Source organism: Mercenaria mercenaria, chromosome 1 (genome assembly GCF_021730395.1).
Source record: "Mercenaria mercenaria strain notata chromosome 1, MADL_Memer_1, whole genome shotgun sequence".
Classification (NCBI taxonomy): domain Eukaryota; kingdom Metazoa; phylum Mollusca; class Bivalvia; order Venerida; family Veneridae; genus Mercenaria; species Mercenaria mercenaria.
Genome location: NC_069361.1, coordinates 15,454,909 through 15,463,656, shown reverse-complemented (window position 1 = coordinate 15,463,656; position 8,748 = coordinate 15,454,909). Strand labels below are relative to the sequence as shown.

The 8,748-nt window shown below is 32.6% G+C and overlaps 1 long non-coding RNA gene across 1 annotated transcript in view; it reads right to left on the bottom strand.

Annotated features, from left to right (window-relative positions):
• Positions 1-1,171: 1,171 nt before the first annotated feature.
• The window catches only part of LOC123544903 (uncharacterized), a 43,841-nt gene continuing 36,264 nt past the window's right edge, over positions 1,172-8,748 (bottom strand). Inside the window, exon 2 of the long non-coding RNA XR_006685193.2 lies at positions 1,172-1,704. This is a non-coding gene — a long non-coding RNA (uncharacterized LOC123544903). The remainder of the gene's footprint in view (positions 1,705-8,748) is intronic.

Sequence of the window (8,748 nt, the reverse complement as noted above, 5' to 3'; positions counted from 1 at the left end):
CGCGCTTATAACGCGGGACTCTTAGGTCAAGGTCACAAAAATCATTCATATCTAAACTATTCCATTATATTTTGCGCAGACAACTGTAGCATTCTTGGGCTTCTGGGTCTTTTAAGACTAATAGTGGCAGCTCTTGTTTAGAATTACTTCCCTTTGTTGTAGCTATAAATAGCATATATTGTAACTTTTTTATTATTGGCCATAGGGAAAGACCGAGACCACTTTTCTGTGGTACAACCTTGATTTACTTCCAATATTTAGGTGTATTCTGAATATGATTTTTTGTGGACTTAAAGCTGAATCATATATTTAATGAATTCCAAATAAACTAAGGTACTTATTTTGTGAACGAACAAGTATGTTCAATCGCCAAATAATAAGAAATCATTGGGTCGGCAACCCTTTTTTCGTCAGAAATTTAGTGTTTTATTTTTTTCTCGAAAGTAATGCTTCACCTATACAACACTAAATGAAGATTTAAGCTTTTAGACATTAAAAGCTGTTATTGATATAATAACGAAATACCGCTCAGTTTTTTTCAAATATAGATTGAAGTTTGAAATGTTGAAAAAAAAATAAAAAGAATTGGCTTCATAATGAAATCGCACAAGAATCCCCTAACTCGTGTGAATTCCGCTGGAATACCAGTCACTGTTCGGGTGCCCATACCTACCCCCTATAATTTCAACTGAGCGAGTTCATTAAAATAAGTACTCATGCCACTTCTTAAATTTCAGTTTGATAGCCACAAAAGAAAAGCCGTTTGTATACCCGAAATGAATTAACACAAGTAAAGTTGAATGAATAAATAAATGATATCAATAATTTAGAAGAATTAAGGACATGTGAATAAACTGACAAAATAAAATGTGTTCAATACGTTCATATTGCGTTAAATATGCAACACTTTTATAGTATATCCTTTGGGCGGGTACATTTGAAAACGTTATACAGTTGAAATGAAGTACAAAATTTGAGGACAAACGAAAATACAGAACAGAATTTCAGATTAGAATTTGAGAAATATACGAAATACAACATACATTTTAGAGTTTGAGAAACATGTGAAAGCGAAGAAAACTACAACTCAACGCGGAGTCTTAGCGAAACATTTGATTTTCGAATTACCAACTTTAAAAGTAATGAAGTAGATAAAGACCAAACACGCTGCCAGTTTCAAAATTTACTATAGTTCCAAAGTTTCAGCAACATGCCTTCATCAGGGAATAATAATAACAATAATAATAATAGTAAACAACTTTAACTTTTTTCAAAGTCAAATACCCGCAACCTCTTTAACCTTAATAGTGTTATTTCCGTCCCGAATCTGGAACGAATAATACATATTAGACCTTCCTGATAAGATTGATAATGACTAATTAGAAAAATTTTAAGTTATAATGTTCTTTTGTAAGGAAAGAAATATAAGCCAACATCGTAAAGGACATCATTTCAGCATTATCGTATCCGTCATTTTGAAGCTTGCTTGTCGGAGGTTTCGCATTTCCAGACCACGTGATCTAAGAGGCGGAGCGATCGGACGTTTGGCGACTGGTCAATTGCAAAGATGGAACTATGGACTGGAAAGTCGCACGCGACTTTAATGTAGATTCTTTAACACCGGAGGGGACTACATGAATACCCTCCGTCCGCCCGTCAGTCAATCTGTCTGTCTGTCTGTCTGTCCGTTTGCAAATCTGGATCCTGCAATACATAATCTATGCTTGTAGGTTAAGATCACTACTGAATTTAATTAAAAATAGTTTTTGATTCTTAGCTCCTAAACACTAACAAAGGTACCGGTAGGGGACTGCCACTGCAATACTCGGTCACTTGTATTTGTATTGTTATGTAGAATATGTTATTTCATATATATTATTCAAAATAATTTAAATTTGAAAGAATTTAGGTATAATTATGCGTTTCTTCATGCAATTTTGATTTGATGTTTGTGATGCAGAATGATGTTTTGCTTTCAGTTTACAAATAATACATTTGTGGGATAAATGATATTTTACGTTACATTTTAAACTCCAACATTTCAATATTATTACTGCTAGTATGTCATACAATGAAACTGCATTATTTAAGCACTTAGATACAGATGATATCTAAATACGAGACACGTTCATTAGACCAAGGGGAAATAATTCCTTTTGTATGAGCTACATTTAACATCGAAAGCATTCTTGTATAGAAACATTTATCTCATATAGTGTATTATAATAATGTGGTAATGGTGAGTCGGGGAAAGCCTTTTCTTCTCATTAATAGCTCCTCCTGGGAGCTGTTAGGAGAAACCAGAACTTTTTTTAAAATGATGACAAGTAGATGATCAAAACGGTTTACCAGAGGAAAAGCCTTTTAACTTAGTATTTAAAAAAACCTTCATAACTCACAGGCAAAGAAGTAAGAAGCAAATAATACCAAGACTCTATCAGAATATACAACACATCTTACCTTTGACCACTGGTTAGCTCGGACTATAAGGTTTGTTTTGTAATCTAATAAACAGTGACATAACTAGTACCTGTCCCTTTTGTTCGCTTAGTAGCAATGTATATAACATATTTCAAGCGTTTGTCTCCGTCAGTGATATAGACTGAAATTTAACATTATCGTCAGTTCTACTATTTATTCTTTGAGATATCTTTCTTAATCTTATTGCAGTCTTTTAACTAGATTTACATTGATTAACAAAGACATGAAATGTGGATATTGTTCCGTTCTGCATGCAGCAGCAGCTGTTTCTTTAAAGTGTTTTGTTTTAGATCAGTCATATGTTTGCGTTTGTTAAAGTTTGTATTGAACTGAATGACATTACTCTCTATTCACACATATCTTTTTACTGCTAAGGGCACAACTGTTTAGCATATGTTGCTGCATAATTTCAAAGACAATGCTTTATCTAATCCTATATTTTTGCAGCAATCAATTACAGCATTTAAAGATACATTAAAGCGGTTAGGTTTGAATAAACAAGGAGGGAACTTATGTAAAGTATATGTGATGTTTTCAGAAAATAATACTTGTAGGTATAGTAATTACTTATCTTTACTGATACTTTGATAATTCAGCTTGTTATAGGAAAACGTTGTTTATTATTTGGACAGTGGAACTATATTTTCGTATTTAGTACTTTCATTTGCAGTGTGTTAACGGTTAATGGTTAGGTTAATGATTAGGCACATATGAAAACGTAACTTCCAATTTCTTGTAGTCCGGTCAGAAGCAATCACAGACATTTTAAGCTATGTAACAATAGTAAGGAGATAGAACACACATAAAACATAAAAGCAAAAAATGCAGTTCTTAGAAGGAAAGAAAGTAAGTGTGTGAGGAATCAGAAGTTAACAAACAACATATATTCATAGCACTACCTGTTTAAAATATAAGAATGATCCATGGTTTATGCCAAAATGTTTTTTTTGAAATCTAGCCTGCATATTAACAAAAAGAAGATCTTTCAAAGAAGTTAATTTTATTAGATTTTAATGTCACTTATGATACATTTCTGTGATCTGTCCAGTAGTTGAAGAGGAGCGGAAGTTTAAATGCCCTGGCGGGTCGCAGGTCAGTTCTTCCAAGTGGAACTTTTTGTACTTTGGAAGGGCACCGCCAAAAGCATCTAGGCCAAGTTTCACTGATTTCTAACTAAAGGTGACAGGAGGAGACTTCGTTTGAAGACAATGTTGACAGACGAACGGACGAACGACAGACGGTGAGTGATTACAGTAACACCCCTTGAACTGAAACTATTCTGCGAATAACTCAGAACTATTTTTGTATGTTTTTTATCAAAATGTATGCAAATATTTCATATTTTTGAAATATTATTAGAATTTCACACTTGGTCGTCTATATTTCATTAAAAATTTAAAAAACTAGCTTTTCCCAATAATGCAATTTGTCTGGGAGCCATGTTAATTCGTTCTCCACAACTCGGTCAAATACTAAAGATTCAGTGTATAATTTGTATTCTCACGTTAGAAAAAGTACATAAAATCTGTATCTCAGCATAGTGACAATTTGACATAAGCTGTTAGATAGGAGACATAGCCGATAAGAATATCTGTTAAGGCTGCATCCTCTCAACACGTAGACATGTCCCAGCTGAATTAATGTGTTTCAAGGTCTAACGTTTACACCATAAAAATATATATAGATGTATATATGGATGTTATATAAAACACAAATAGTACTGTAATATAAAAAATATATCAGAAAGTTACATGACCGAATCTTGGATATAATTAAACTTTTGGATTAAAGATTATAACTAGTCATATGTAATTGGTTTATTTATCAATCATTCAGTGTAATTATATGTTTGTTGATTTTATTAATTCGTTAATTGTTCCATCCTCTTTAGTGTTTATTTGTAGGTAATACATTCATGACCAAGTGGATTAGTATCAACATTTTATAGGTCGGATATTTTGGTTATTCATATGATTTTCAGATATAGTTTTATAAAAGTGCCTGTTCAACCGATTGTTAAAATGTCCATTTGTTTTATTTTCGCCAAATAGTACGCGAAAACTCTCAGTAAATGTAGTTATTTTATCAGCTGACATAATCTATTTTCAGAGTATACATTATACATAATCTTAAGTGATGATACATAAACTAAGGAAGTTTGTAACATAATGATATCAAACAAAAACCGTAATGTTTTACAGCCGGATGCATCTAAAATAGAAAGTTTGAAATGTTTCCAGGTCCTGGCTAACCTCGTCGGGTCCGTATTATTGTTCGAAAACAAAGATAATGACCGAAGGTTTCGTGGCTGTTTATTGTACATTGCTTTCTGTGTAATTAGAAACTGACAACTAGAACCAACCAACCTAGAGCAATAAGCTCCAAGAGACAGTTTCTCCGTGAGAACTGTTGGTTTATGCTGTTTTTAGCCCCTTTGCCCTGAAATTGATGATAATGCGGTGTGAAGACGCTTTGGTTGTATATGATTTTTGATGGTTTTAGCGTCACATCGACTCAAGTTAAGGTCATATGGTGACTTTTCAGCTTTTCATGTTGGAGGAAGACACCAGGTGCCCCTACCAGCATTATTTCCTCACGCGTAAATGCTTATTAATAGCACATTTAGTTTCCTAACAGCTGTTTTAAGAAATTGACAAATTGGAATTGAAAAGGAATGCTTTTATATTGTTTGTGAATTTTATCTTCTTCCAGAAACCTTTTGTAACGAAATGCATGAGAAAAGGAGAAAACTATTTGCCGTTTGTGTAAAGACGCGCCCGATCTTCGGTGCAAAAGAATGTATAGAAGCTTCAGGTTTCAAATGCATTAAGTCTGCAATATCTGCTCGCACAAGTGAAATGATAGTTTTCGAAAACACTTATTCCACAGGGCAACATATACAAAACAAAAATATAGGCTATAAATATTGTAAAATCCCCTGCTTCTCTTTCGGGAACTGCGACTGGAAATAATTGTATTAACAATTGTGCCTACAATGAAAACTACATTTAGCAATTATTGACTTCTTTTACAATACTCCTGTATAAATTATGACATTCTTTTATGACTTGATCGTTCCCGTTGTTTTAGATTATTTAACTAATAATTGTAGTAATTGCAGGTATATTATCCGTACTCCATCCGCTCAGTTACAGTGTAGAATACTCGTGTGTATTAAAAACTTAGACAATGATGCTATTTGATAAGTTTAACGTTTCGACGCTTTAAACCTCTGTTCAGTTAATATGTAGATCACCTCGCCAATATATGTTCAGTTGATAAGGTAACAATCAGTAACCCCTTTTCCGTGTTATTGCAACAATGCCGTAGCTACGCCAAGAAATAGTTTATGGAAGTATTAGTCGGATCCCTGTAAAGGCTTGCAACGCTGCTATTTTTGTGTCTGGATACGCCACTAAAGAGACAATTTTAAACTTCTGTCTGTTCTAACAACATTAAAACGGGAAATACTGCATGATAACTTTTCATAATCACAATTATATGTCGATACAACTGCTACTTTACCTGTTTACTAAATACAAGTGAGAAGCTATTACTGTAACGACAGTTTCCGATTTTTCTTATACCATTAGTGTGCTTTGGTATATTGTATTGTCAAAATACTCATGTAACTTTGCCTGATTAATAATCTGTATATAACTTTGTCATGATATGGTGGATGAATTTGCTAAAACAGCTTATTTCAAAGTTAGTTAAGAATGATAAACCTTACATCACAGATTTTTAAAGAAATATTCATAATGCTTTATTTATGGTATGAATTTACTAATGACCTCGCTGTTCTATAGATAAAAATGGCATTCTACCAGAAGTATCCGGAGTTGTCGCATATATTCAGTCTGAGACATGATCGTGTATATTGAAAGTCAGGTCCTCGAACTCAGACGGAGAGAAAATAGTAAATATCTTTTCTTTAATAATGATAAGCACTTATAACATATGTATGCTTGACTTAAATTTAAATCATATCAACGAAACTATATTTAGTATGTGTAGCAATCATTTATGAATGACAAATGATTTAGCCATTACTTTAGAAAAATAATTACAGTATATATAGAAAAGAGATAACTTTTCATGTCGGCGTCCAATGACTTAACGACTCCAAAGAAAAGTGTTCTTTGAATAAATACGCGTGTGCGACTTTATTCTTTAGATGACGTTATGCATGCGGCAGTTTTACATTTTCTAATGGTCAGATATCAAATAAAATTTAAATATGTCCCCAAGATGTAACAGAATAATCTAGTTGTTTTGTTTTTGTCTCATACAGAAATGTATAATTTTATGACATTTTAAAATGGGTAAAGTCAGTATATTAAATAAAATGTTACCATAACATCACTCCATTTAATTTAAAATTACAATATATTATACAGCGTATTTCTAATGTGTGACAAATTTGACCACAATGTACAGTTGTAACTTTTTAAAAATGGAAAGAGGGCGTACAATAAATCAACTGATGTCTTTGCATTATTCAATTTTGTTGAAATATAGACATTTATTAAAAGTATATTTCACTGAATGTGTAAGAAAAAGAAAGCTACACTTTTAGAAATCTGAAAGATAATACAAAACACAAAAAAAACAACAACAAACGTATCGATAAGTACATTGTCAACAGTATTTTATCGAAGTGAGATTTTTTGTAATAAAATATTGATATTAAAATGATGGTTATGTAAGAAAGTAATAGCTTAATTGAACAGTATGTTTTCATTTTTAAACGTTTAGTGTCTTTGACATTCGGGTAGTGTGACATGATGTTTTTTTACGTTTGTGTACAGTTATTTTATTTGCGGACTACACAGATCGAAAGTTTTTGTGACTATCTTGCCTTAGAAGGATCCTTTACGTTTGCAAAAAAGCCCTAAACATGCGAAAGATCCGTGCACCAAGCCAATACTCTAGCATGATACCTATAAATACGGACCGATTTATACGAAAGACACAACACACTACTATTTCGCTGTTTCAATAATGCAAAACAAAAAGATTGCGTTTATGTGAGGGAAATGACTTTTCTGGTTTCTAAACCAGTAAATCATTGAAAGTATATACGCATTGTAGTCCTACAATCTCGTCCCAGGAGAAAAGATCTCATTTTGACTGACAAGAACACATTTAAGGCGTTTGTCATTTGAAGTGGCGCAAGACAAACTAACGCAAATACAATGTCGGCTACTTGGACAACGCTTGCTAACATGAAGACTATCTAATTACTGTTAGTATCCTAGATTTTATTTGTTAAACGAGAACTTTGATTAACACATACATGTCGCTGCTGTTTTACCAGAGTCACCTGTTTGCATATATTACAAAACTGTGTTGACAAAAATATTGTTCAGATTCGCCATGTTCGTTTGCATAATGCTAATCAATTGTTTGCCTTACTGATACTCACTGCATAAAGAAGTGGCAGAAATATGCAGTGAAACTTTCCTCAGTTTATAGTTATTTTGTTTAAACTGCAGTTACCGCTGAAAAGCTAAAATAGCAAATCAATTGTACACAGATATTGGAGCGCTATAATATGTAATGTATACATTTAATGTTTCGAATAATATCTTCGGAATGAAGCAGTTGCATTAAATGAGAATTTGGCGTTGGTCGAATTTCTACAAAAGTTCAATAAATACATTTCGTAAAATAAATGCTCTTTCATAGCGTTTCGGTTTAAATCCCATGACATAACGTGTGAATATCTAAACGCACTTAATGTCAGCTTCATTATATGTTTAATAGTTCTAAACTATTATAAACACTATAAACTATTCCCGAGACGGGAAAGTTGAAATACGTTGGTCCAAATTTAAAGCTTGTCACAAAGAGAAGTTATATGTCTTCCATTTTTGATACCATTTTTGATACCAAATATTATCTAGTTACATTGGTAATCGAATCCCATTTTTTCTCTCGCATATACTAGATTTCATTAAGATTAAATTGGGATTTAATATAGGGTTGTTATATGGGTATCATTGAAAAATCCAGTCATTGATTCAAAATAAGTATGAAAGACACGCTTCTTTAAATTTTCTTTTTAAAGTAATTTCGTGTATGTGTAGTTATTAGTTTATACTATTTTTAGGTCGATTGTGAAGCAAGTTATACAACTTATATTAATCACTCTCGACACTTCATTCCTGATGGAATCCATCGTCACGAGGGTATGAGAGAAGAGGCCAGTTTCCTTTTTAATGCTGAGCGCCAAGCAAGGTACGTTTTTTTCACGTCTTTGGT